Raw genomic sequence first — 27,467 nt, forward strand, 5'->3', positions numbered from 1 at the left:
GCTCCAGGAGGTGTACGCGCCCCGTGATCGCAGAAGTATTTAGGACACACTCCGGGGGTTAAGGATCTTAGGTCAATGCCGAATACACTTGTGGACGCGGCCTCCAAACTGACGGCGACTGTAGCTACTTTGCGTTCGGGAGATAGCTAGCTACTAAACGAACCATCGAATGCTATTTTAGTACAACAAAAAACTAGATGGATTGGGTGCCTAGGCGGCGGCTACTCGAAGCGAAGTACCACGTCGCATTACAATGTTTGACTTTTTGAATAGAGTTTATTTTCTAGTCGGCATGGAGCAGAGGTGTCGGTTCTTCCCGTACCCCGCTGAAACACCTTAATACCGCAAAACGATCGATTGGCTGCCGTGAACTCCCCTCTCATTTGCACTTACGGCTATAGGCAGGTGGACGTAAGTCTCGGATTGCGCGGAATGTATTCGTGGTGATTTGTTTTGACGGACATTAGCACCCCCATGTTGGTGGACCTGGACGATAGAGCCTTGATAGACCCCGCAACCTCTTTAAAGTCATCAGGAAAAATTTTCATCTGCCCAGACGACACTCATTCCGTTGTTTTCGAGGACATTGCCAACCGCATTTCCGAGATTCATTCACTCTGTCCGGCGAAATTTAAACTTCTGCTTCGTCCACAGGGTAGCTTTCAAGCGGGCTTGTCCTCGACGTTGAAAAATGCAAATTCCAACAAAAGCAAGTGAAATTTCTCCGCCCCCTACATCTGGCCGAGAAAATGCCAGAAGTGTAGCACCAACAAGCATGTAAAAAAGGAAGTATGCCCTTCCCTCGGTCGACAAAGCACTTCTACACCACCTTGGATCATTGGCCTTTTACGAGAAACACACGAGATTGCCTCATTAGCAGGTTTGTGCGGTAGTCTGAGGCAATACCTCTGACTGACATTACGTTCAATCAAGTGCCGAGGCCCTCTGTCGAGAATGGATTCCCCACGTTGTTGTACCAGGCGCACTCATAACGGACCAGGCAATGCAGTTTGAGTCTACTCTTTTCTCGGAGCTAGGCAAGCTTCTGAGTTTCAAAAGCCACAGGACCACTACATACAATTGGCATTCCAATGGGATGCTAGAATGCTGACACGCTGATGGCCGCTTTAACGCTCACGACGATCTATCGTTGTAGCAGTCCTTGCCTTTCGTCCTCGTTCTCCTTCGCACAACCCATCGAGGAGAGTTCATGGAAAGCCCCGCGAAGATGGTACATGGGGAGAATCTGCGGCTCCCGCCGATCCTGTGCTGGATAACTCAACAGGATTAAGTGACTCTTGCATGCTTTGTCTGCTCAGGGACACAGTTTTGAGACTGCAGACACACATGACGCCTTAGGTCGACAATCCCAGGAACCTCTAGATATGCTCACAGTTACTCATTAGCGCGGACGAACTACCAACTAAACACCTCCCTGTCATCAGAGAGCGAGCCTGGACCCGTTTGACATATTACTTCGGGCTAACTCTCCCACTCTCCCGGCTTTGGGAGCCTTCAAGTCAGGGAATCCCTTTCACCAACAGGAGGGAAGTGGGAACTTTGACATGAAGATAACGGACATTAAGGGCATCGAAAAAATTGGAAGATTCACAACTGCATTGATGCAAATTATTGCATGGAGATGCACATCGAACCTCAGCAAAATTTGTCCGAAGAGTTAAGTTGGCTCAGTTATAGATGTGGTCGAGAGACTAGTTTTCCGAGATCAATTTTGTTATGAGAAGTTAGGAAAATGTAATTGACATTCTGCTGGAGCGCCTTCCTCCCCCGCCCCCCCTTTGCTATGGAATATTTGTGCTTTATTGCCAGTCGCATGGTGTTCTATCCTCCTCCTTAACTCGATTGAAGCAATCACGAAGCTCTTCGCTTTGCAGAGCTCAGCTGTGATATCGGATGGTCATTCGTTTGATTGTGAGAACAAGACGAGAGGAGCAAAGTAAAATAAAATGATTAATTCCAGAGTTCCTATTCTCTGTTTTTGCTGGTTTTGCTGAATATTATTATTTTTATGGTGAACAAATTGGATGAAAGTGTAAGAACGTAGAAAACCCAGAAATAAAGGGTAAATTTGAATGCTTCTAAGCTCAAGTATAAACCAACGATGCCGGCTTTATCAAAATACAGTTTATAAACTTTCGAAGCTGGATCGATAAAACGGCGACGCATTCCAGGATTATTTTAGCTATTACATTTACGACAGCAGGGTGCAACCAGATACTCCTTCAGTTGTCATACTCAAAACGATCTTAAAGATTTCCGTACGAAGGAAGTAGCAGATCTGCAGTAACTGCAGGTGCAGCAATAAACAACTCTGCGGGGAGACTGTCCGCACGTTATGGTGACTGGCCAATACATTCACAAGAGGAGGAATCCGGCTAACAACCATAGTGAAGTGTTCATTCCACCTCTTCAGTTGTTCATCATCGTGAATGAGATGTCGACCCTTGACGCTCTTCAGAGGACTATAGAAAGATTTATGGCCACATGAAAGTTCCTCGGTGATGCGGTATACATTCCTGAAATCATGGGGTATCGGCGTTTGCCATCACTCACAGCCCTTTCGTTCGTTGATCTGCATCCACGATTCTGCAGTCAACCAGATCTTATGACGCCCCTTCAGGACTTGTCGAACGGCCCAAAGCTCGTCAATATTCTCGGCCGCGTTACTCAGCATATCTGGTGTCGGGTCAGCAAGAGAGTTCCTCCTCTGTCGATGTTGAACTTAGATTCGAGAAGATTGTCAGAAGTGGCGGAGGAAATACGCAGGCGAACGTAAGCTACCATCAGTTAGTGATCCCTTTCGTGGCCCATGTCAGCGCCTCTCTTGTTACGCAAATCTAGCCAACAGTTTCCAAATCTACTCCTTATCTGGTTGCTCGAACGGCGGCGTTCAGTTGAAACCCAACTGACCTTATGACAAGCTCTGTGCTCGGACAATGGCTCATCAATGACGAGGCGGTGGAAGCTGCAGAAATCCCACCATTAACGTTGCGGTGGCAGATCAATATCCACCGTAGCAAGCTACCTGTACTTTGGTTGGCCCTTTGGTCGTTTCTCAATGACTTCGATGTTCAGAGCAATCTTGGCAAGTGAATTCTCGTTAGCGCAAACAAAGTGACCATAGCATCGAGGATATATCTCTTGTAATTTTTCTATTATAGGCAGAATTTCATATCGATCGCGAATATCCTCATTTCGTATGTGATCATGACATGTTAGCCCACTGGTCTCCATTACCGCTAGACGCCGTTCATGTCCCCCCATAAGCGTTCAAACGTTGTCCAGAATGTCGGAATTTTTGACATTCCTTTCGAAGGTTGGCGATTTCCACCATCCTGCGGTACATACAAAGCTTATTTTGACTGAGGTGTGGAAGCTTTACAGCTCGCCGTTATCAGATTCATCACTGAATTTACGATAGCGCCTAATGTAACGCCACCACCCTCCGTAGTACCTTCCAGCACGACTCAGCCTGTTTCAAGAGTTTCGATGAATCTCCTGATTTTCACCCTCGCAACGTTCTACGGGCAGGGGAAACAACGGGCTGGTGCACGCCAACAAATAGCATCAACCAACTCGAACGCAGTATATTGGTGATCATTTTCCGAGAAGTCTTCCACAACCCGCCATCCGTCCACCAACTTTACCGATGACGTAAAGGTTATGTCGTAAATACAAGCTGGACGCCGCCGCCATTTCCAAGATCGGTTATCCTATGAGGTCATGCCTTGATTGGGGCATGCTTTACCCAGTGCTTCAAAATCACACCCTATCAAGATTCGCTCTTCCGTGCCCAACACGGCGTCTTCCAGAGTATGAGGCCTATAGCAAAAGTCAAGCATTGTCTCGTTCGGTGCTAGGTAAAAAACGAGAGACATAACCATGACTTGGCCTACCAGTGATTCCTACGCAAAGGTTACATCGTGAAGCCTGGACGCCTCAAATTTGGCACGGATCCTGTATTTGAAACTACGAGCCTGGTTTTTGCCGACACTCCATGATCCGTTTCTGAGTAAGGGATGCCCCAATCAATCACCCTAGCTTCAAAATCGCCCCTATCAAGATCCACACCTCCGTGTCTAAGACCGCATACTCCAGAGAATGAGGCCTGTGGCAAAAGCAAAGCATTGTTTCAATCGGTGTTAGGTAAACGTTAAGAAATGTTATCCGTAAACAACGAATTCAGACATATCCATAGCTTGGCCTTGGGGAAGGTCTCAAAGTTGGGTGCCGTCCCGAACCTTCTCTGTTCCGGTATTACTCCTCAACTTTGACCTTGTTAGGTAGTAAAATCTCTGATTTCTGGAAAGTACATAGGGCCTTTATTAGAAACAATAGCTTTCTTTATCAAAAGCCTCTTGACCACTTCGAAAAACAGACTCCTGTTAGCTGTCTTCGGGCCTAGTTTAACGGAGACTCCGCCGACTTTCGTTTTCCGTATCTAAGACACTTCTACTTGAATATCTTCGAAAGAGTTTGGTCTTGTCAGCACTTCTAGTTACCTACTCCTTAACATCCTCCCCATCCAGAAGGCATATTGTACTCCAGTCCCTTATGGATCAGGGAATTTCATATTTTTGGATGCGATACCTTGTTGAATGCTTGTTCATCATCATCATCATCATGAACGGCGCAATAACCGGTATCCGGTCTAGGCCTACTTTAGTAAGGAACTCCAGACATCCCGGTTTTGCGCCGAGGTCTACCAACTCGATATTCCTAAAAGCTGTCCGGCGTCCTGACCTACGCCATCGCTCCATCTTAGGCAGGGTCTGCCTGGTCTTCTTTTTCTACCATAGATATTGCCCTTATAGACTTTCCGGGTGGGATCATCCTCATCCATACGGATTAAGTGACCCGCCCACCGTAACCTATTCAGCCGAATTTTATCCACAACCGGGCCGTCATGGTATCGCTCATCGATTTCGTCATTGTGTAGGCTACGAAATCGTCTATCGTCATCTAGGAATGCTTCTTCAATGTGCAAAAATGCAAATAGTAATTGAGAGATCCGACAGTATGCGTGCTGACATGACTTTCTCCACCGTTTTGAGTACAGCCGATATTATGTCTGAAAAAATGGGGATGAAGAGTGAAGAATCCTTTTTACCCGCTTTCGCAGCGAAGACCACTTTCAAGTCTTGGTGTATATCTCAACGCCAGACTGCCTCCTACCACCATTAGAAGATATCTTAAGATGACCCTTAGGCCTCTCTGAAGCAATGCTGGGAGAACGCCATCACCTCCGGTTCATTTTAATGATTTAATAACTCCCACTCTAGCTTCTGAGCATACCTTTTTTGCTGGTTCGGTTGTCTTTTTACGGATCTCTCACAGCAGAGGGAGCGGGTGCCGGTGTTATTGGTCCAAGGAAAATGTACTTTGAGCCAATGGGCAGGTACACTAGCATATTCCAGGCGGAAATATACGCCATAGACAAATGTGCCTCCTTTAATCTGCAAAGGAACTACAGGGGGCAGAACATAGCTATTTTCACCGATAGTCAAGCAGCGATCAAGGCACTTAGGTCCAACCAGGTGAACTCTAAACTGGTATGGGAATACCTTGAGAGACCAGCCAAGAAGGGAACAGGGACGTCTTTACACGGGCCAGAGCCCTTCTGTGGAATCGGAAACGGTTTCATGGCTATGAATCTAAGAAATGAAGAGAAACGGTTGAGGGAACTCTACTGGGTGGGCCTACCAGGGATTGGGCAGTCCAGGGTGCTTATTGGGGGATACGAACCCATGCGCACAAAGGATTGCTTAAACCTCACCAAAAAGAACCTCCAAATCATAGTGGGAATTCTCATTGGTCATTGTCGGCTAAACTATCACCTAGGGAAGCTAGGAATATCTACGGACACTGCCTGTACGTTTTGTGAGGAGTATGACGAAACCTATATACACATCCTGAGACAGTGCTCGGCACTTGTACAAAGTAGGTCGAGACATCTGGGGGAACACTTAATACCAGATGCAAAGCTGAAAGATCTGGAAGTGGGGAACATACTAAAGTTCCTAACGGTTAGAGGCCTGCTTGAGATACTATGATCAATAGGTACACTATAACCAGTAAAAGGGACACAATAGTTCTTCAAGGACGCGGTGCTGCTTTCCCTTAGCAGAATAATAATAATCCATCCGTATACGGAGGGGCATCTTCCAGGGGGATTCATTGAGTCCCCTTTGGTTTTGTATGGCACTGAACCCCCTTTCATGGCTACTGAATGATGCTAGAGGGCATGGTTTTGCAATAAAGTATGGCCTACGTACTAAGTGCGAACTGACACACTTGATGTACTTAGATGACATCAAGCTGTATGCTGGTATTGACGACCATCTTAGCAGTCTGTTGCGAATAATAGACATGTTCAGCCGTGATATCCGGATGGAGTTTGGATTAGACAAATGTCGAATCCAGGCCATCCGCAAAGGTCATCACGAGCCACATGCCGGACATAGCATTGGTGACCTCCACATCGAAGCTATGACCGAGACAGACTTCTACAAGTACCTAGGAATTCTGCAAGGAACCCATGCTCGAGTTGGTGATCTGAAAGAAGCTCTGCTGTCCGAATTCCTGCGACGTGTAAAGCTGGTGCTGAAATCGCATCTCTCGGGGAAGAATAAAATAAGCGCGTTGAATGTATTCGCCATCCCTTCACTGGCTTATGCATTCGGAATATTGCCGTGGACGAAGACCGATCTGGAAAACGTCCAGCGGCGGATACGGACAACTATGTCCAAATTCCGAATGCATCACCCAAAGTCTGCCGTGGAGCGGATGAACCTGCCTCGTGACATCGGAGGTAGAGGCGTGGTTGACGTGGCGGCACAACATCGCCAAGTCGACTCGCTGCGCACTTATTTTTACAGCAAAGAGCAGGCGAGTCCCTTGCATGCGGCTGTCTGTAAGGCAGACTGTGGACTGACTCCACTTAACTTGAAGGATCGATCTTTCAATCCTCTGAGTGGGGTGAAGTCGGACCAAGAGCGGATCGATGAATGGAAGTCGAAGGCAATGCACGGTAAACATGTGAATTGTCTTTGGCAGCCATTTGTCGATTTGCATCTGTCAAACAGATGGCTGTGTGCTGGGGAGCTCTTTGCTGAGACGGAGGGGTTTATGTGTGCCATTCAGGATGGCGTGGTCGCCACCCGAGCTTATAAAAAGCTCATCATGAAAGAACGGGTGGAGAACGACCAGTGCAGAATGTGTGGTTCGGCGTTAGAGACGTTGGACCATCTCATTTCTGGCTGTACTGTTATGGCACCGGTGCAATACATCACCAGGCATAATGCTGTATGTAAGATTATCCATCAAAACCTTGCATATAAGCATGGGCTGATCATGGGAACATGTCCGGTTTACCGATATGAGCCGCAAGCAGTACTTGATAGTTCTGCTTACAGCATGTATTGGGACCGGCAAGTTCTGACTGATCGCCATACCGCACACAATAAGCCTGACGTACTGCTAGTTGACAAGACGGGTCGCTCCGCGTATATTATTGATGTTGCTATCCCCCATAATAGCAACATTGAACGGAAATACGTGGAGAAGAAGGTGAACTGTGAGCCATTGGCTCGTGAAATCAAAGAAATTTGGCGTCTCGAGCGGGTGGTCGTAGTTCCCATAATATTGTCAGCTACAGGTATTGTACCTAAATCCCTGACGGCTTCCCTTGATGTCCTGGGACTTTTGCACAGTCTGGTTCAAACCATGCAGAAGTACACCATTCTGCATACGTGCTCGATGTTGCGGGGAGTACTCGACGGATTCTCCCACTGACCTACCACCGGCCACCACCACCAGTGCCCCTTTAGTTTTTAAGTAGGTAGGATCGTCCGAGCCTAAATGCTTGGCACTTAGTGCTAGTATTAGGTAAAATCCGGCATCTGCCGAGATTGTGATAACTCGGGTAATAAATAATAATAATGGTTGTCTTTCGCCGTCCTCCTCATTGTCAGTGAAAGCCCCACTTTCCTTCGTCAGACAGATAGAAGGTACAACCATGTATTTGGCTTTAACCGTGTATATCCCGGAAATTTTTTTTTCCGAATCCTTTATAGAATTCTCTGAAGCTGTCGCGTTCTGGTACCTTGATCGCGTTACTATTCGTCGTCAGTGCATTTCTGTGTCTCTGCCAGTCTCCTGGTTTGTTTCGCCTGATTGAAGAGTTTTCGAACTTCTGTTCCCATTTTCGCTTGTTTACTCTTTCCCCAAGGTACATCCTTATTTTATCCTTATTATCCGGACTGATGGCTTCGAATGCACCATTTATGGCTCTGTTGAGAGCACTTCGGGAAACACTTCGAATATCCTGTATTGACTGGAGAATCTCATTAGGGAGTTCACGCACTACGAAAAAGCAAGGAACCTTCTGCAGACGTCGGAGCTGACTTCGACACCAAGGCCGGAAAATGGAACTATTAAAGAAGAGTCTACATTTGACGATAACTTTTCAAGTACAATTGAAATTTATTATCCGAAATCGACGGGAACATATCGTGGACCTAGTTGTGTCGCTATGCTCTTTCTAGGGTTTTAGTAAGGACAATTTCCCCGTTGTTATGCGGTTTGTTAGTCACCTAATATCTACTGAGTTAAAGGTGACTTTCCTTCTATGCTTTCCCAGAGCTGATGACGATGAAAGGTACTTCCTCCTTCAAACGTCCTTCAACAATAATAGCTTTGAATCTCGCAGGAGAAAATCGCTCGTGGAGATTGATATTTTCGAGTTATTATGTTGCAAAAATATCTAAGCTATCTCGGATTACATTTAGGAGTGCAATTCGATCATTTTTTTCTCATTATTTATTAAAATATCTCCTCCTATGCAACTCAAAGGCACCCAAGTTGGATTAGGTGCTCGTAGGAGTTTGAAACCAAATTAAGATTAAGAAGTTCATCATGGGATTCCCCGAGATTCTGTACAATTATCAAGTTAAAATAAGATACCCCTAAATTCTCTTCAAAAATTTAATGAAAAACGGTTCGTAAATATGCAAATAGGCATCTGTATTTTTCAAGGACGGGATCAGGAATTTTAGATTAACATATCTGATTTATGACCATTGGTCCTTGGTAATGAGGTGTTACTTTAGTTTTCACAGGCCCAAGATACGACATTCAAATTTCGGTTCACTAGTTTTAATGAAAATCAATTTGTAGATACGACATGTTGTTCGAGGATTTTATTTTTCGACCCCCAAAAATTTTTTTTGTAATATTTGAAACAATTATGGAAATTCACTTTCTTATCAACCGAAAAAGAAAAGGAAAACATACTGAAGTATTGTTCCCATGCAGTTTGTGAGCAGGTGGGAAAATTCGTCAAAATTTCATCCTGATAAATTCAATGTTTTCACGCCCTTATTATTTCTGAGGGGATAAGCCAGGTGAAAAAAAGAAAATAATTGGAAAATAAGGAAACATTCAGCCAATCGATATCCGCCGAATGTCGAGATCACCATAGAGATATCCCAAAAGATTTTTCCCCTCGTCACACATGTACTCGGGTCTCATCTATCTGTCAGCGTTCTTCAAATTTGCATACGAACGCACTCCCCTGCTTTCCAGCAAAAGAAAAGTCAGCCTGGATACAGAGAAGTTCTGATTTTAATTATTTGACTTCTGATATTCGATACGGCTCCTTCCAGGTAAACACAAATGAACCGTGCCAGGCTCATGTTTCCCGCATTATTATTGTTTTCATAATTTTTTCACAAGCATTGAACAGGAAAATTACCGGAAAATTTTTAGAAAAAAAAAAATAACAACAGCACGCTCAAAAACAGCAAAAGGCCATGTTTTTAATAGAAGCTCTGTAAATATGATGTTGGGGTGTTTTCAGGGTAATTTGCAAAAATGTTGTTTTGATAAATTTCCAAAATGAAATTAAGGGGAAAGCGAACCGATTGACTGATTCAAGTATCCATGGTTTGCTATCTAATTTTATCGGGAAATATGAGGAGCTCTTGTGATTAGCTCGAAGGGTCGTTGAAATGGCGAATTTATTAGAATCAATAAAAGAAATAATTTCAAGATTGTTTTTGCACAAACCAAATAAAATTCTTGAATTTTTAAAGATAAATGCAATAATTATGCGAGGAAAAAGTCAGGTCTCAATAATTCAGTCACAATGTTCAAGTACGGAGAGGAGTATCCTTACATTTTTCTCAGACTCCTTGGACTGTTCTACAAACCATTGAGCTTGAGCTCTATTCACGTTGTCTTATATTATCTAAAAATGCACAGTATTTGCAAGGTCACATCATTAAGAAAATTACAATAGATGTGTGTGTGTGTGTGTGTATGGTGGGGGAGAAGCTACAGCTTCTGAGCACTCAGGCCGTGTTGGCCCATTATACTCGCGTCCCCCGTCTAACGGAATATTCCGGATTCGTTAACGTATCGTAGGATTTCCGTTAGTGGATGTGATGCTACCCGTCGCAATTGGAGGACATCGGCACCAAAGATCTGATGCCTGATGCGTCCATAGGCGGGGCATTCACATAGGAAATGCTCCATGGATTCCGCTTCCTCATTACAGGAGGGACACGTATCATCTTCGGTAATTCCTATTCTGAACATATGCCCAGCTAGTGAATTATGGCCTGTCAGAATGCCCACAATACACCTGCAAGTCCTCCTGCTTTTCGACAGGATAAACTTTGCGGTACGTATGTTGGGTTCTGGCAGGAAAAGTTTGGTGTGTCGAGCAGCATTTAGGCTCTGCCACCTGTCATTATGGGAAACTTGTTCCTAGTTTTTGAAAACAGATTTAGCCAATACTACTGATACCCCAATTGCTGGCTCTGGTCCCGGCATAGGAGAGATTGACCCCTCTTTCGCTAAAGCGTCCGAGATTTCATTTCCCTCTATGCCACAGTGACCAGGTACCCAGAGTAGTTCCACCGTATTGAATCTAGACATAGAGTTCAAACGGTTTCTGCATTCCTGAATGATTTTCGAGGTGATCAAAGGACTGCTCAATGCCCTCAGTGAAGCTTGACTGCAGATTGCGATGCACCTGCCCTTCAACCGCTCGCCAATCACCCAGTTTGCCACCCTTAGGATCGCATAAACTTCGGCTTGAAAAACCGTTGCATATTGTCCCAAAGGAAAAGCCCACTTCTCGTTTTTATTCGAGAGGTAGACTCCGGCTCCAGAACCTTCTTCTGTTTTTGAGCCATCGGTGCAGAAGACTTCCGTATATCCCGCCTCTGGGTCTTCCCAGTCCTCTCTACGCTTCAGGGTAACTACATATCTTCAACCAAACAGATGTATGGGGACACGAGAATCGGAAGGCATTGTAAGAACTGGATTCAGTCCTGCCAGTAACTGTTCCAATGCTCTGTGCACCCCACATCCGTTGTTTTCCCATAGATCTTTGAATAAATATATCCAGTGGCTGCAAATTGAGTAGTACATTCAGAGCTGCGCCGGATGTCGTGCTCATGGCACCAGTGATACCCAGACAAACAGTTCTTTGCAGTGCAGCTAGTTTACGGTGAAAACCTTTTTGTCTCACCTTAACCCACCACACTACGGATGCATATACGAACATCGGCCTAATGATGGCAACGTATATCCACATTACCACATGAGGCCTGAGTCCCCATGTCGAGGCAAAGGTCCGTCTGCACAGCCCATAAGCTGTGAGAGCTCGTTTCATCTTTACCTCTACATGTTTGTTCCAAAGAAGTTTTTTATCTAGAGTAACCCCCAGGTATTTCACTCCTTCGGAGAGTTGAAGGGTAGTACCCCTCATCTCAGAGAGGCAAAGTCCATCCAGTTTTCTCCTTTTTGTGAATAAAACCATTGTGGTTTCATGTGGATTAACTGACAAACCATGTCTAAGGCACCAGCTGTCTATCAAATCAACGGCACGCTGTATATTCCTACACACCGTTCCAAGATCCCGATCAACAGCAAGTACAGCCACGTCATCAGCATAAGCTTGAGCGTGTATTGGCAAGTTTTGCAGTTCGCATAGCAGTGAGTCGACCAGCATACTCCACAGAAGTGGCGAAAGCACACCTCCTTGGGGGCAGCCCTTCGTTGCTTCCGTAGTCAGGTAGCGATCGACCCCTACCTCAGCGCACAGCAATCTTTGCGTTAGCATAGCATGGATCCACTTAATTAAAGCATCATCAACACCATGCGCTCTGGCGGCATCACAAAGTTTTTGAAAAGGCGCACAGTCAAAAGCCCCTTCAATGTCCACGAAAACCCCCATCGCGTACTCACCATTCAAAGTTGCATCCCCTATCTTTGTGACCAAAGAATGAAGAGCAGACTCACAGGACTTTCCACGTTGGTAAGCATGTTGGTTTTCACTAAGTGGGGGTGACCTAAGTGCGTTTCCACGAATGTGACGCTCCACCAGTCTCTCCAAACCTTTCAGCAAGAATGAAGTCAAGCTGATCTGTCTGAAGTTCTTTGGATTAGAATAGTCATCTTTCCCAGGTTTCGGAATGAAAACTACCTTAACCTGTTGCCAAGAATAAGGCACGTAGCCCAGAGCAAGACATTCTCGAAAGATATTTCTTAGAGGTCGCTCTAAATGCTCCATACCCTCCTTTAGCATTGCCGGATAGATGCCATCCATGGCAGGTGCTTTGAAATGTTCAAAGGACAGTATCGCAGCTCTCACCTTTTCAAGGGTAACAACCGCTTTCGCAGTGTTCCAGTTCCTCTTGCAACACTTGCGTGTTGAAGGGGTTGCAAGAACCGTCAACTCTCCCCCTACCACTTCTCTCACCCGTTCCCCCGGGTGGTGTACTTCCAGGAGGGTCTGTACTGAGTCCAGTCTGGAGCTGGTGAAAGTACCGTCGGGTTTTCTAAGAGAATCTAACTTGGCCGACTCATCCCTTTTGAGGACTCTGCACAGCCTTGAAGTCTCCCTTTCGCCTTCCAGTTCCTCACAGTACGCTCTAAAGGAGTCTCGTTTCGAGCACCTCACGAGCCTCTTATATTCACGTTGTGAGTTCCTGAAATTTAACCAGTCTTCGTTCTTGTTACTTTTGCAAGCACGATTTAGAAGTCGCCTGGTTGATTTCCTGAGTTTTTGCAGTTCTCGGTTCCACCAAGAAACTGTTTTACCGCTTTGGCCTCGGGAAATAGGACAAGCCTCTTCATAACACTCTAAAAGTGTGTAGTTCAGAGTTTTCAATTCATCTTCCAGCACCAAAGGAGTCCTTAGTCGCCTAGGGAACTGTACTTTATTGCCAAGAAGTTCATTGAACTTTGCCCAATCCGTTTTCCTAGGGTTCCGTCTTTGTACTGCAGACTGTTCGCCCGCAATAGTCAGATTGAATACTAGATATCGGTGATCTGACAGTGAGACCTCGTCTAGCACTCGCCAGTGTGTAATCAACTCTAACAATTTTGGGGTACAGATTGTTAGGTCAATTACTTCGCTTCTTCTGGGTCCCACGAACGTAGGGGCGCACCCTACGTTTGCAGTCATAAGACCAGCTGAAGTGATGAAATCAAATAGCTTCTCTCCTCTTGGATTGCATTTGCTACTGCCCCAAACTATTAAGAGTTCGAGACCACTTGATTCTGCATACGCCACCAGATCCCTAAGTTCTTGCGTCGGTGGAGGATACAAAGAATCATAGGGTAAATAAGCGGAGGCAACTATGATGTTTTTCCTCTCGCCATTTATCTGGTATTGTATGATGACCGTAGCTAAGTCCTGGGAACAATATTGTCTCAGCATAGTTGCCTCTAACCGTCTTGACATCAGGACGCAAGCTCTCGGTCTTATGGATCTTTCGTCGTAGAAGATCCTAGCCCCCTTTATTGATCCAATGCCACAGATTCTGTTAAATCGAACCCACGGTTCTTGCACCAGAAAGATATAGGGGAAATCCTGTAGCTTTGTCATTCTCGCTGCCAACAGGTAGGAGGGAGCTTTGGCATGCTGTAGGTTGATTTGACCAATCTTTATGTTTTTCGACATAAACTTAGTCTATTGTCTTATGAAAAACAGTTCGAAGCGCATGCGGCAGTTCGCGTATGACGGGGTTTCCCCCACATCGTACCGCCAGAGACTCGATCCCCTCGTGATTGATTTCTCTGAGAAAAGCCGTACTTGGGAGTACCGCAATTCCCATGTTCTCATCCACGAAAGATCTCACCTCATCCCGCAGAGCATTCGTCTGTTTTCTACTTAGCACCTTACTTGATTTGCGGTGTCCGGGTTGCATAGATTCGATCACTCGAACTGGCATCAAGTCAGTTTCGTTCACGTCTCTGGCTTCCCTTCCTTCCGCCTGTTCCTTGGAAAGTGTAGGAGAAGTTACTAGCAGATAGGATTCACTCTGTAGTCCCTTCCCCAGTGCAAGCCCCCATACGGGGGTTCCGCCCCTGTATGCGCTATCCTCCGCGCACGTCTCCATTGTGGGAGAGCGCACCAAAGATGCTGCAATTTGCTCTATGTTGTGTGAGTCGAAGACCATCATTGTTCTTCGCTCTCAAAATGGAGATGATGCCCTACAGTTTCCTGATATGACTGAATTTCAGTCTATATAGGAAAAAGTGGAGCACCATATGGTGACTTCCCCTGAGCACATTCAGACTCTGTTGGTCCAGTTCGAATACCAAGTTGAAGCCCTCCACGTTTGTAGATTGGTCCTTCCTGGCATTCATGAACTTTACCCTCCAGTGCCCAAAGTCCATGCCCGGGTTCTGTTCACCCAGCAAGCGGATGATGTCCTCTGCCTTCCTTCGAAGGCCCGGTAGTCAACATCCGACATGTTCTGTCCCGCGTAGCTCAGTGTTCACAATAGTGAACTTGGGCCGACCGCCGGAACTCAAAGTTGGGATTACCTGCTGGAGCCACTTTAAGACAGCCTCGTCAGCGCACTCCAAATGTAGAAGCCCATCACGAAAACCTTCATCGTTAAATCGTGGCTTCGTTCCAGGCTCCATCATTTTCTTCCACAGGCATTCCTGGAGGATGGTAAATTGTCCCTCTAACATTTTGTCATCCTTGGAGGAAACTCCCACGGCAGCAGTCAGAACAGAGGCCGCAGCTTGCGCATACGTCTTCTTCCCTCCCGCCTTCGTGTTCGTAGTCCTGTGGGAGGGACCAGCTTCATTGAGATCTCTCTCGCTGATTTGATCACCTCCCGGCACACCGGTCCTAATCCCCGCGAGACGCATGGATGTAAGCCCTGGTGCGGAGCACAATAAAGCGTCGGCCACAGCAAATGTGTTGGTCTTACGCTTCTTGCGCGCATTACCGCTGACTGAAGAGTCTGGTGCGTCCAGTGTGGGTCTTACCGGGGTTTCCAGTTTATCCCCACATTCCGCCGGAGATTCCGCTTCCTTGCGTCCGATTTCTCTGGGCGTTACCGCGCCTAGTGGTACAGCCACGTCCATGTCCTCATTCCCAAGGTGCTTCATCTTCCTTCGCAGTGCTCTCTTCTGCCGTCGGCTTAGGGCCTTTCCAGGTTCACGGTGTTCGGACCGCTTGGATCCATTTCCACATACTGGCGTTGAACCAGTAGCGTCCACGTCACCAGCTTCCCGTTCTTCCGCTCTTCCCAGTAAGGATGGCGGAGAAGGTTCTGACAGGCAGGATTCAGCCTGTAGTCCCCCCTCCTTAGTGACCGAAGTTCCCTTCTGCCGGGCCTTTCTCTTCCGCTTGCGGGTAGATTTGGGCTGTAGTACCGCGGACGGGCCGGCCGTAGTTGGATTTCCAGTTTCTCCCAATTTGAGAGTTTCCGTACTTTCCTTTCTGGCTAACTTCGCCGTAAGCACTAAATGCAAACTTTCCACTGAGTCGGAAAGCATGCCTTCTACAGATTGCTCTATAGGCAAATATGAATGTGGTGAGGCCTCCAAAATCCGCGCCTCGGCCGCGACATGATTGCTCATGGTCGCGGGTGGATTCGAAGTCTGTGACTTCTTACCACTTGGAGAGTTTATATCCATCGTTTCCATATTCATATTTTTGGACACCCTTAGTGTAGTAGTAAACTACTACAGGCTCCCCCACCACGACAAGGTGGTGTCCGAGGGGGAGTTACACTAGAGAGACAGGGAGGGAGTTACAATAGATACTACACTTTAACCTAAGCCAATATGGGCCATGTGATTGTTCCAAGTCGTCCAGCGAAAGTCCCCAGTTCCTAAACTGTGGGGCAAGCGATCAGCCCGTCAGCTACCACAAATTCCTTAACTTTGACAAGGTAGTGGCGACGAAGAACGCTCAAAAAAGGGCCCCTTTCTCCTCACCACCAACTGGAACGCATGTGATTTCAACGCCTTCCTTCAGTCGGCCTTCCTTGCCTGTCGGCGAAACATTAGGAATCTCCAAACTTTTGCTGAGCAATCCTGGTAGTTCATAATGGTGTTCAACCTGATGATCAACCTTATACGATCAAACCGTGGATGCTAGGATCATTGAATCTATGGTCGGTCGGGCTCGAAAGCAGGAGCTCAAATTGTTCCTAAGCGAATGTTATCCGCAAATAGTCCTCCTGTGTGAAACCAGGTTGCTCTATTGATACAAAGCCACCATTCCAGATCGCAACCTAATTCGTACAGTCATCATCCCAGCTCAACCCCCTCATACCTTGCCGGAGCCGCCGAAACACTGACATTCCTTGACACACAACTCTTTCTTTCTGACAATGCTCTTAAATCCCTCGAGGTTACCATCGCCTCGATCGAAACCACCTTCAACTTTCTATACGCGGTTCACCTCTACTGACCCAAATAATTCGTTGATCTCAGCGACCTATCCACTATTAAATCCTTTTATGATACACCAACCCCGACCAACTGGCAAATTGTTGGCTCTGTTTTTAGGGGGCGACTTAAATGCTAGGAGCACCTTCTACATTAATAATAACGATAGAAAACTGCAATGCTGATTAATCACATAAGCGCCTCCTCGTAATATCTGCCATTTTAATGCAGTACTCCCTGCATAGAGTGTAAGGAACTGCGACTCATGCTTCGACCACTTCCTGATAAGCAGAAATATCAGCGTAAATCCCGATCGTAACACCGTTGGTTTCCTTCAAACACTACCTGGCATCAATAACCACGATGTTATCATCCTCGACATCTAACTCCCCAATCGGGCCATTCGCCAATCACCGCTAACAGCTTCGAACGTCAGGAAGACCGACTGGCGGCTCATATTACCAATCCCTTAAAACCAGGCACTTCTAAGTTCAACTCTCTCTGAATCAGAGAGTTTCTAACGATACCATTGGCAGTGCAGTTTATCAATATACTTATGTAATTCGGATGGTATGTGACACGCTCCCTCAACTTCTCTAACCTTCTTTCATTCACGGACGATATCCCTCCACCGCAAAAAAAGCCTACCGCGGAAACTATCTAGAAATAGGTATTCTCCGCGGTATTTCTTCTTTAATAACGAGATCCATGATCTCGACACCTCAATCCGTGAAAGGATATTCGCCTTGTATACTAACCACCTCCACTACCGCCCCTGCCACTTCGAGCTAAATTAAAATACAGACAGGGAGCTCAGGTAAATATCCTCGCTACTAGCCAAAACTGCCAGCCTCCCCTCCCAAAAAAATCAAACGTCTTTGCTAACCATATCTCGAAAGCGTTCAAAAATGAATATAAACATTCAGGATTGGAACCCGGCACAACAAGGTCAAGAGGCTAACGCTCATCCAATCGCCCTCTTGCCTCTTTACGATCATACTGTCGCCGTCGCACTCCTACTAATATATGATAGGCTAAACTAATAATTCCATGGGGCACCAACTGCATCCTGTGTTTAGAAGGATCTACATAAACGTATCGTAAGAAATCAACGACCCCTCCCCTTGTCGAATCGGTTCTAGAGGTATGATTTCTGAACTGAGCGCTAAAGAGTGGTTGTCGTCAATGGCTGGGCTGACATGGCTAGCTGACTCCTTCGACTCAAAACCGAAGTCGAGGGTGGCGAATGGGCACCTGATGCGACTGATCTTGCTGGCGAAGTTCAAAATAGGGACGACAGTGGTAGCGGAATACGCCGGTATCAATTGATTCGTTGAGAGCGTCTTAATAACCCCGCCCATGACGAAGGTGCGATCGGTGAGACGTGGGACAATTCGATAAAGCGGTCCCCAGGGTACGATATTGACTTGAATCAGAACGTACCGCTTTGAAAAGTCCTCCAGGGTCGGCTACGAAAACAATGCCTTTCGCAGGTTGATCTGGCGTGGAGACAAACTCTCCCCGAATTTGCACCAAAGTACGAAGGACCACTCTTGCGCAGGCCTTAAAGGGTGGCCGGCAAGTCCTGTGGCAACCTTGTGGCAGCGGCAGCTTGATCAAATCCACGTGGATATAACTGAAGCGGCGATCTGGGGCTGCAAAATTGGCAAGCTCTGCCTTGCTAGCTAGCAAGGTACGTACAGTTTAACCCAACTGAGCACGTCTTTACGGAGTCCCGACCAAAATAAACGTAACTCAATCTGCTTGGCCGTAGTTCGGCCACAAGGATGCGATGATTGATGAATAATGCCGCAAACGTCTCAGCGAAGGCAGCCCGGAAGGTAGGTCCTGAACGTATCACCGACGATCGCAACGTAAAACTCGCCACCCACATTCAGTTCAGCCTGCCAGTTATGCCGGAATAGACCGCAATGTACCCGGCCATCAGTGGGAAGCACTTTCCAACTACCTGCAAGCCGCATGATTTTCAAGCCGTTTATCCAAATAAACCTCATTCACCTCATGGTCGGTCAGTATTTACTTGAGAAGACCTAAGACCTAAGAATCTGAGATGGATGTTGCCGTTGTAAGTAAACCATATAGAAACAGTCATTATGGCGAATTGGTCAGGGGCTAGACTGGTGGAGCGGCGATATAGGCCTGAAGTCGGCAGATTATATAATACACCAGTGACTTTGTGTGAGCAAAAATATGGCATGTGTGTTGAGTTGTTGGAAGCGCGGATATCCCAGGGAATATTCTCTACAGCATCGAAGCAGCAGAAGTTTGTACTGTTTCCTAAGACTAGCAAACCTTCATGTCAGCCATCCTTCCATAGACTCATATGTCTTCTAGACACCATGGGAAAGATGTGAGATCGGCTAATCTATAATAGATTTCTCTGAGTCATATGAAGACGCCTTTCAGATCGGAAGTATGGGCTCCGTAAAGCCAGATCAACCGGCCGAAAATGCAATTCAAGAAAGGGTAACACCAGCAAATATTGCATGGTAATAGCCTTGGATGTGACAAACTCCATTCAATTCGGCCAATTGGAATCGTACAGAAAACTCCTAGCGTCGATTAGTGTTTCCACCTATCTCACTGCCATTATGGATACTTACTTTCGAGAACGGAGGCTCAGCTATGACACAGATGGTGGATCGGCGAAAGCGGCCCTCACCAACAAGCCCCGGAAGAGAAATTACTCTTACATTAGAATTGAGAGGGGGCTAGCCCTCCCGCTCTCCCAACGGGGGAGGAGAGGAAGAAGTGAGTTGTTAGTTCAGGGTCAGTACCTCCACCGGTCGAGCTCAATCTTCTTCGCAACAAGACAAGCCGAACATAAAGGGCAACACAACCCCAGCTGCCATAGCTCTGACAATTTTGTCTGGAGAGAGCTCCCCTGAGTCTACATAAAGCTTCTGAAAGCGGTAAGTCACGCCTTTCATAATAGAAAAAAATGTGTCGGCGTTGTCTGACACTCCATTGAAGAACACATAATTAGGGGATCTTGCCTTCCCAATCTTGTGCAGGTAAAATTAAAAACCTCCATTTCCACTTAAAACTTGTGCAAGGAAGTAGTCAATCTCACCGTGGTGTCGGTTCAGCCACGGGTCTAAATTGTTGATGAGTCGCGCAGTCCATTTGCCTCTTGGCTTACTTTGCTAAGAGAGTTTCCACTCGATAAGTGTACGTTGACCTTCTTCAAGGGCAACTACCTGCCTTAAATCTACGCCCTCGTGGCTGTTCCGTAGCAAGATGAAAAACGGGGATCACTCCCTTGGTCATCATCACGGCCGGGTTTGAGGCAGAGCGACAGACAGACGCCACTCACAAAGCTCCCCATCTCTGGCCTTAAGTAAGCACTTACGATGCACCTCTTTGTCAAGAGCATCAGCCCATACTTCCCCACAATAGAGCAGAATGGACTTCGTATCGTATCGGGAATAACGTCCCGCAATGCCGTCCATCTGGTTGGTACTTCTCATGCAGGGTTTCTGCAGAGCCTCGACTTTCCGGGTGAGAAGTTTATAGCCAAGTCCCTACGAGTCCTCATTTACCTCATTAAGTACGTTATGCAAGGCGCGAACTTTGCTTTAATTTATCGCGCTGCACCATTGTGGTGCATAAACCCTACCATTTAAGCGCTGGATTAACCCGCGGTGTTTCTGCATTCCTTCCGGAGATCTCTTATTTCCGGCGTCCACCAACACATACATGGCCTGCCACGTCCCGATGTCCTTCTAGGCATGGAAGCTCCGCAGGGTGTCGTTATCAGGTTTATAACTGAATTTATGATAGTGTCAGCTGCAGCGCCACCACTTCCACGAGTTCCAAGAGTTTCAAAAAATCTCCCGGTGTTTACCATCGCGCTTGCCGAGAAGTCTTTCAGAATGCTCTGCCTGTCCGCTAGTGGCATGAGTGATTCCGACAGGAAGGTTACGTCAGGAATACTTCCCTCGCAGTCTTAGCACGGATCGGTATTGAAAACTGCGTGTCCTGTTCCTGCCGCCATTTCGAAAATTGCTTTCCTTCTAGAGTGTGGGTTAAGCACGCCCCATTCAAGAGCCTTGGTATTCAAGTCATCCCCAACTAGATATACCCCTACACTGAAGTCATCCTCAACCAGAATCTACTCTCTTGGCCCACAATAATATCTTCCAGAGCATCTAGCCTGCGTCCGGAATCGTCTCGTTGGGTGTTAGATACATAATGGAAAATGTTTCCTCTAAACATCAAATCCAGGCAAAGCTGTTCTCTCGACCTTGAGCAAGGATCCTCAGGTGAGCGCGGCCCCGAACTCAGATTGTAGCGATACCTAATATGTCGGGTGTAAAGAAACTGGGTTCTTGTTTCGATACTGTTTACTAATGGGCACTAGAACAGTTTTATTCTCCGCAGCGAACTGCATTAACAATTCGAGAACGGTTGCACCCCGGTGCTTATTAACTGATTGAATGAGGGTCATGCTAACTGGGTCCTAACTCTTTCCAGTTCTGTTCTGAAAACTGTGTTTGTAATGATCTCATCAGACTCCCCACGATCCGGCCATAGAACGCAACTATTCGTTTTATGGCCAACCTGGCTGAATTGGCGGCATGTTACCTCCCCGGCAGGTCGCAACTCGGATTGGTATCCTATACTTTACACAACCAATTCGGATTCTCCCACTTCCAGCTTCCTCATGTATTGTCTTGCAGCTTCCACCACAGGGAGCTAGGGAGGCCTAGGGAGTTCGCAGAGGTGATACACATCTGGGAATTGATTCAAAAGTTGCACTTGATGGCCTCTTTTACATCGTTCTTTTCTCTGAGTCAAGTCAGGATTTCGGAATTGAAGAGAGCATATGAGTTGGCTAGAAACCATAGCTTTTTCTTACAGTAGCCTCTTGCCTAATTCATAGAATGTACCTTTCTCTCGGGCCTAATTTGACTAAGACTCCATCACCCTTCGTTTTCTGAAAGGAAGACACTTCCGCTCCGTTATCTTCGGGCTTAGTTAGTTAGTTTAGTTAACTGGGGGGAGCCGCAGCTCCGAGCACTCAGGCCATTATTAGGCCCATTGTACTATCCCCGTAGTTGCCTATTCAATGGCTTCCCGCCTACGGTATTCGCAGGCTTTAGCGAATCTGAGAACATTCTCCAGAGGCAGAGAGTGTGCAGATTCTTCATTGAAGAAAACCTTGCCAAGGTGCCTTCGTCTGAGATCTGAGGATGCCTGGCAGCTGGATAAAAAGTGCAGGGTCGTCTCCTCCTCCTCCTCACATAGGCTGCACACAGCCGAAACCACTACCCCAATCTTTTCCATATGGTAGTTTAAGGGGCAGTGTCCCGTCAAAAGCCCTACTAGGGTTTTCATGTCCGACTTCTTAATAGGCAACAAAAATGCCGCTCTAGTGGCCCTAGGTTGCGTGAATCCTTGCAATTTCACCCTTCAGAGTAGACAGTAGATGGTCGGATTCCAAGAGCTGGTTCTGGCCCCACCATTGTGGATCCAGACCCTCGGCGAGCTAGTCTGTCAGCCTCCTCATTGCCGGCGATCTTAGAGTGCCCCGGCACCCACATCAGGAATGTTTTGTTCAGTCGGCCAAGTTTCAGCAGCACCTGACGATAACTCCACACCAACTTGCTTGATATGTTGTTGCCATTTAGTGCCGATAATGCCGCCCGACTGTCGGAACAGATTCTTCGGGCTTGATCTTATAATGGATTTCACTGAGGACTTCCGCAGAGATATTACTCTTCGTAGGCTTAACAGACAAAGCTGGTAGGCTAGTACTACTCCGTCTCCTCATCTTTTTTATTGGTGCTCCAACCTTCGTGTCTTTTCGTCGCCTTTTGTGGAGCACTGAAGAGTACCTAAGTGAAGTTTCCTTCAGATGCCCTTTCTACCTGTAGGGAGGGGACGCAGTCGCTTTTGCTTTTCATGTATCTTCTGTTACTCTCCATGTCCGCCTGCAGTACGAAATTCGATCCAGAAGCTCTTCTAGGTCAATCAACCAGTTTTTCACCACTTTGCTGACATTTTCTGGAGGAGCGTTCCTATTCCCACTGTCTCCTCATTTATGTGGTTTTTGTTCTCCATTGGCACCGATGATGGACCTCAAGAGTACATTGGCTCCGCGGGTGTCCCACAAGGCTCCGTACTGGGCCTACTGCTATCGAACATTATATGATGTGCAGAATCTTCCGGTTCCGGAGCCGGCCTCGGTGGTGGTTTGCGTCGACGACATTATATTTCGAAGATGCTGAGTTGTACTTAAATCCAACAGTTAAGGCTTGGGTAAGGTTGGGCAGGTATTGGTGGAGCAGAAAACGGAAGCGAATTGGGAGTAATATCATTGATTCCAAACCAACCATTAAATACTTGAGAGTGATGATAAATGCGAATCTTAACTCTAAGCAGGACATAGAGTGTAGTTGCGAAAAAACATTCACCACGAATATGGTTCTAGGAAGAAAGATTCCGAATGTAGAGGGACTGTGGCATACTTGGATGCTGTCCTACCTTGAGGGAAAAGCGCTGTATGTTTTGTATAATGCACATAAATGAGTGCGGTCTTCGGAAGAACAGCTCTAAATGTGTGATTAGCCGTCTCAGATGACGCAGCACTTGCCTTCTTTGGAATAGTGCTGGCGAACATCATGGCAGGTAAGATGGCGAATACATAGTCCATCTCTCCCCTATGGGAAGAGAAAAGAGCCGTAAGGATAAGACCTATAACAGCGATAAGACCACTCTAAGAAAAGTCATTCAACACACATCAAGGAGTGGCTAGTGAAAGGTTTATTAAATTAAAACATTTTATTTTTATTTACAATATTTACAACTGCTTCCTTGAAATAACAATGTCAGAAGTGAGAACACCGGCAGTGGCAACTGTCAATCGAATTAACAGCATTCGAAATAAATGTTGTTAACCCTGCTTCGCCACATCACCCCGCCCCCAGATGAAACCTAGGGGCTTCAGCGACTGAACTCGAAACTGCGTTCCCCATCATTCGGCGAAGCGAACGCAACGTTGATTTGGGTCGCAAACGGGCTTCAGCCAGGGTAAGAAGACAGCTTTTTTCTGTCCTCCGATCTCGAGCTGGAAGAAATGATCTCCCCGCTTGAGAACACGGTATGGGCCTTCGTATGGAGGCTGCAGCGGCTTCCGGACAGCGGACGCGCGTCACGTGTCCAGTTTCTTGGGCGCCCAGGTAGGTGCGGACGAGTGTCGGGTGGGAAGTGTGGCTTTAATGCGATGGAGATTGTCTTTCAGCAGGCGCAGCAATCCCGAATCTGTGCGTGGAACACTTCCTTGCGAAAGGTACCCGGAATGTATGGCCACGGTCCCTTTTCCATGTATTCGCAGCAGAGAGAGAGGTTCGAGCCGAAGATGGGCATCTCCCGAAATTTGTATTTGCGGTTGGATTTGAGGCTCTGAAGTACTGCGTCATCTTCCTGCGCCTTGGCGATAGCCGAGAAATCGAGTGAGGTTGGGATGTTAACCTCGGAGACACGTGACAAAGCGTCAGCAATTATGTTGTCCTTGCCGAACACATGCTGTATGTCAGACGTGAACTGGCTTATAAAGCTCAGGTGTTGCAACTGACGAAGGGACACTTTGTTGGACTTCTGTTTCAAAGCGTATGTGAGTGGCTTATGTTCCGTGAACACTGTGAACGGCCTGCTTTCTAGGGAGAAGCAGAAGTGCTTAATGCTCAAATACGCGGCGAGCAGTTCTCGATTGTAAGTGCTGTAGTTCCGTTGAGCGGGGTCTGGGGAAGAAGCTCAACGGCTGCTAGACCTGATTCACCTTTTGGTGAAGGGCAGCACCAACTGCAATGTCAGAGGCATCAACAACAACAGCTAGGGGTGCATCTTGTCGAAGAAATGCCAAGAGTGTAGCATCAGCCAGTTGTTGTCGGGATTTATCAAACGCGCGGACAGCCTCTTCAGACCACACAATCTCTCGTATGTCCTTTGTTCAGGGGCCAGACAAGTACGCGTTCAAAACGGACTGTTGCTGGGCGGCCTTGGGTAGGAAACGACGATAGAAGTTTAGCATGCCCAAGAACCTCCGCAAATCCTTCACAGTTTTCGGACGCGGGAAGCTTGCTTGCACCTTGTCTGGATCGGACTGTATTCCGTCAGGGAAATTGAAGTGGCCAAGGAATCTCACCTGTGTCTGGAGAAACTTGCATTTATCAACGTTTAGAACTAAACCGACCTCAAGGTGACGTTGAAAAATGCACACGAGATGGGCTAAGTGCTCAGACTCTGAGAAAGATGCGACCAAAACATCATCCAAATATATGAAACGGAAGTCGAGGTTTCGCAGGACCGAGTGAATGAACCTTTGAAAATGTTGGGCCTCATTGCAGGTGACCTCGAAGAGACCAAAGGGTGTGCATATTGCCGTCTTCGGAATGTCTTCTGGAACAAGGCCGAAAAGATGCGGGTGTTTGTGAGATGATGCTCAAAGTTGTGGATGAGTGGAATTGGATATCGGTCTGGAACAGTCTGTGCGTTAAGCCTTCTGTAATCTCCACAGGGACGCCATTCGCCGTTTGGCTTAGTGAACATATGGAGTGGGGAAGACCAACAGCTGTCCGAAGGTCTGCAGATACCCTGTTGTATAAGATGTTCGAATTCTCTACGTGCAATAGCCAGCTTCTGCAGTTGTAAGGGAACGCACCTTTGAAAAGATAGGGGAACCAGTAGTGTTAATGTGGTGCTGCACAGTGTGCTTCACTGGTTTAGAGAGACTACATTCGGTTGTAATCTGGCTGAACTTTCGGAGAAGTCTCCGAACACGAGAGTCAGTAATGTCCTCTAAAAGTACGGAAAGATTGTTGTTGGGAAGAGATGAGATTTGGCCTGACGAATTAAGGTTGGTTGTGGAATTTATAAGGGACCTGTTTTGCAAGTCCATCAGCAACCCATAATGACAGAAGAAGGCTGCGCCTAAAATGGGGAAGCTGACTTCCGCCAGGATGAATCGCCACAGGAACATCCTACGCAAGCAAAGACTCACGTCCACTTGCCTGTACCCGTAGGTGTTAATACGCAAGGAATTTGCCGCCGCAAGTTTCAAAGATTGAGGGAATAACCGATGATGCCGGGGTACGGGAAGAATCGAAACCTCCGCACCAGTATCTATAAGATAACTGCGCCTGCTGAGAGGGTCAAACTGTTAGGCGACGTGGCACTGCGTTCTGGGTGCCCGTCGCCAGGAACCCCCGCGGAATCAATTTTATGAAGTAGGCGTGAATTTACACGGGAGCGTAAGTCTGGCTGCTGACTCCTCATCCAGGCTCACAATCGCGTAATTAAACCTTGTCGCGTCCCCCGTGATCCCGGACATCTGGAATTGCGCCTCCAGATGGACGAACCACATCTTCGGATTCCGTCGCCAAAATAGAGGGACGCGCATAGCGACGACGGTCACCAGAGGGTCCGATGGGCCTGCCGCGTCTTTGTTGTCCATCGACATCACAACAGCTAAGTTTACGACGCGATTTTTGTCGAAGACCGAATTCTGAAAGGTCCTACTTTGACTATGGCATACCGCACCGACAAATGCCCCGTTCGACAGAGAAAGAGACAGCGGCGGTGGGAACTGTCAATCGAATTAATAACATTCCAAATAAATTGTGAATGTTGTTAACCCTGCTGCGCCTCAAAAGCATAGTGAGATCAGTTATAATCTTACCAAGTTTCTCACGAGCCATGTATACGGTTAAATTGGATCCCAACTGATTTTCCAAACTACGATGGAATCCTGGAGGACAGAGGGCACAAATTTTCCCAATGAAATGGTTCCGTAGCCTACACAATCTATGAGCGATATCATGACCGTCAGGTTGTGGATAAAATCTGGCTCAATAGGTTACGGTGGGCGGGTCACTTAATCCGTGTGGATGAGGATGATCCCACCCGGAAAGTTTATAAGGGCAATATCTATGGGACGAAGATGGGACTATGGCGTGGGTCAGGACAGGAGCTTTTGGGGATATGGACTTGGTGGAACTCGGCGCAAAACCGGTATGTCTGGAGTTCCTTATTAAGGCAGGCCAAGACCGGATACCGTTTGTGCGCCGTTGATGATGATGATGATGATGAAATGGTGTCACCCGAAAATTGTTTCTTGTTCTCCCCCTTTTATTGCCTTGGTATTAGACCATAATTTTAACTGTAACTTTATTAAGCCATAATGCCAATATTCTAGAGAAAAATGTATCTTTTTTTTCAGTTTTTCAACAATTCATAGTTCTTAGAGTCGAAAACATCAGTTGGTGACAAATAGTCCTGTGTAATTTCCAAAGGAGGAGAGGAGGGGGAGAGTAAGGGGAGACATACATTATGTCCGTCCTTATTTTTGGATGATCAATTATTGATAGACCTTGAATTATGACTATATTCAAGTTTGGCCAATCACCTAATAATCATCAAGAATCGCGGATGATTACAGGGTAGCCAATATGGAACTGAGCACTTAATCAACGTCGATTTAGATAAATATTCAGGGCTTGAAAATAGTTCTAGTTTTGCTTAATACGCGGTCGCATTTTTGTGAGCCTCGTGCACCATCTCCTTCATGCAACAGATTTTTTATTACTTCTAAACTACCTAGCAGTAGTTACACCCGATAAATTATATCAGTTGGTTATTGTATGCCAAACAAAGGAATCAAAGGTAAAAGTTCGCTTTAATTGTACAAATTCCGGTGGCATTTCATT

General features: G+C 46.7%; 1 protein-coding gene across 2 annotated transcripts in view; it reads left to right on the forward strand.

Moving 5' to 3' along the window:
* The window catches only part of LOC119653079 (neurotrimin), a 190,732-nt gene that overhangs the window by 25,189 nt on the left and 138,076 nt on the right, over positions 1-27,467 (forward strand). The gene's annotated exons all lie outside the window — the stretch shown is intronic.

Source organism: Hermetia illucens, chromosome 3 (genome assembly GCF_905115235.1).
Source record: "Hermetia illucens chromosome 3, iHerIll2.2.curated.20191125, whole genome shotgun sequence".
Classification (NCBI taxonomy): Eukaryota; Metazoa; Arthropoda; class Insecta; order Diptera; family Stratiomyidae; genus Hermetia; species Hermetia illucens.